Source organism: Protomyctophum parallelum (assembly GCF_964188405.1).
Source record: "Protomyctophum parallelum genome assembly, chromosome: 1".
NCBI classification, from domain to species: Eukaryota; Metazoa; Chordata; class Actinopteri; order Myctophiformes; family Myctophidae; genus Protomyctophum; species Protomyctophum parallelum.
Window position 1 is genome coordinate 98,622,831 of NC_139697.1, and position 2,636 is coordinate 98,625,466.

At 45.4% G+C, this 2,636-nt stretch overlaps 1 pseudogene across 1 annotated transcript in view; it reads left to right on the forward strand.

Annotated features, from left to right (window-relative positions):
- Nucleotides 1–260: 260 nt before the first annotated feature.
- Nucleotides 261–2,636, forward strand: part of LOC310855850 (cationic amino acid transporter 2-like) — a 234,442-nt pseudogene continuing 232,066 nt past the window's right edge. Inside the window, exon 1 of the transcript in view lies at nucleotides 261–386. The product of the transcript in view is annotated as a cationic amino acid transporter 2-like (transcript). The remainder of the gene's footprint in view (nucleotides 387–2,636) is intronic.

Below are 2,636 nucleotides of genomic sequence, written 5' to 3' on the forward strand. Positions count from 1 at the left end.
GGTGTTAGCATCATGTCATGCTTTAGCTATTGAAAAATAGAAGAGCGGCTGACATAGAAGACATTTTTAGAATCTGATCTCAGGTCAGAATGGAAAACTGTCAGGATGTAGAAGACATTTTCTAGAATCTGATCTCAGGTCAGAATGGAAAACTGTCAGGATGTAGAAGACATTTCTAGAATCTGATCTCAGGTCAGAATGGGTTAACCTTCGCAGCCCTATATTCAGGTGTTGCTTGTTTGTTGTTGTTTGTTCTCAGGATGTCCGCCGGCTCCAAGGTGCTGCTGCTGCTCCGCGGCCTGACGCGCAGGAAGCCTCTGGAGCCTGAGGGGGAGGTGTCCAACTTCAAACGCTGCCTGACCACCCTGGACCTGGTGGCGTTGGGGGTGGGTGGCCGTATACGCTGGGCAGACACATGCATGTGTGGCAGGTTAAGACTCACCCGTGGGTTCAGAGTCCAGACATGCATGGCCGGGGGTTTATGGCTGAACTATAATCATAATAACATGTTACGTTGACTTGCCGGAAGGTGTTTAGAGTTGCCTTTGAGGCGGCAAAGCGTCGTAATTCTATACCTCCTTATTACGGAAATCCGACTGAACATATATAGTCCCATCGTTTGTTCCCAACTCGACACTTAAGACACTATTAAAACACATACATGTGTCTTAACAGGCGTTGCCTGTTAAGACACATGCGTTGTCGGTTAAGACACATGCGTTCTCGGTTAAGACATATGCGTTCTCGGTTAAGACATATGCGTTGTCGGTTAAGACACATGCGTTGTCGGTTAAGACACATGCGTTGTCGGTTAAGACACATGCGTTGTCGGTTAAGACACATGGGTTGTCGGTTAAGACACATGGGTTGTCGGTTAAGACATATGCGTTGTCGGTTAAGACATATGCGTTGTCGGTTAAGACACATGCGTTGTCGGTTAAGACATATGCGTTGTCGGTTAAGACACATGGGTTGCCGGTTAAAGGAGAAATCCATGCTAGACGGCTTTCTTACCTTTCTTTGTACTTGTTACGTCCCCACCAAAGAGGTCCAGGTGTTATTTTGTGCAAAACCTCCTTATTGGCTATTTCCCCTACCATAAACCCTAAATGAATTGCATTGAAGTGAATTGAATGGGAATTGAATGGGGCTATGGGATGTTGTGCTAATTTGCTTATTTCCATTTGTATATATCCTCTCTTCATAATGTAAATAATATCCCAAGCGGCACACTTTACTACTTCTTTCGATGGAAATAAGCGAATTAGCACAACACCCCAATTCAATTCAATGCAATTCATTGAGGGCTTATGGTAGGGGAAATAGTCAATAAGGAGCACAACACCTGGACCTCTTTGGTGGGAACGTAACGACTACAAAGAAAGGTAAGAAAGGTAAGAAAGCCTTCTAGCATGGAATTCTCCTTTAAGACACATGCGTTGCCGGTTAAGACACATGCGTTGCCAGTTAAAACTCACCCATGGCCCCGACATGCAAAAATGTTCGTCCATTGCCTATACCCTTTTTCAGTGACAAAGGCTATATATAATAACCAAGCTACGATGACTAAAATTAGACTAAATATATTGTCAACAATTTTGGCAAAAAAATTCAACTAGACTAAGATGTTAGTGGAGAAGAGATCCTGTCAAGCACACGTGGAAAGGACTCAGGATGCAGACACAAAAGTCACTGAAAGCAGGTTTTATTCCAAAAACGTCAAAACAGGCAAGCTAGGGCGGGCAAAAATCTAAACAGTAGAAAGCAAAGGTCAAAATCAGCAGAAGTACCGGCAAGGGCTTGGCAAAAATCGTGGTCTAGGAGAAGCAAAACAGAAGTCAGTATAAGGCAAAGGCTTGAATATGGCTTGGGTGCTTGGAAGGTCACAAGACAATCTGTGCAAGGATTGCAGAGAGACTGAGACTTAAATACTGTGGGCATGATTGCAGGGGATAGAATGCAGGTGGTTCAGACACACCCACACTCCCACTCAGACTGTGACAGATGCAGTAGAACAAAGTTGCTTGGTTGCCTGCAGAAAATTAAATAGCCATTATACGACGCCATCAAGGCACCGCCAAATACATTTCAAATACACGTAATAGACTATAACACAAAAAAAAGAAAATCAGTTGACTAAAAGGAAACTAAAGAACCAGCGTTCTTCTGTGCGTTAGAATCTGGTCTCGGGTCAGAATGGGCTAAATGAAAATGTCCCCATGGTGGTCCCGCTATAGGTGGGCAGCACGCTGGGGGCCGGGGTGTACGTGCTGTCGGGGGAGGTGGCCCGGCTGGTGTCGGGGCCCAGCATCATCGTGTCCTTCCTGATAGCCGCCGTGGCCTCCGTGTTCGCCGGCCTGTGCTACGCCGAGTTCGGCGCCCGCGTCCCCAAGACGGGCTCGGCCTACCTCTACAGCTACGTGACCGTGGGCGAGATCTGGGCCTTCATCACCGGCTGGAACCTGCTGCTGTCCTACGTCATAGGTTATTATGTTTTACTGTTATTATTACTATATGTCACAGGTATAAGATTCATTTTACTGTACTATATGTCATAGGTAGGATTTTGTTTTTACTGCGGTTAGGTTTAGGAATAGTTTTACTGAGGTTACGTTTAGGAAAAAGGCTTAGGAATA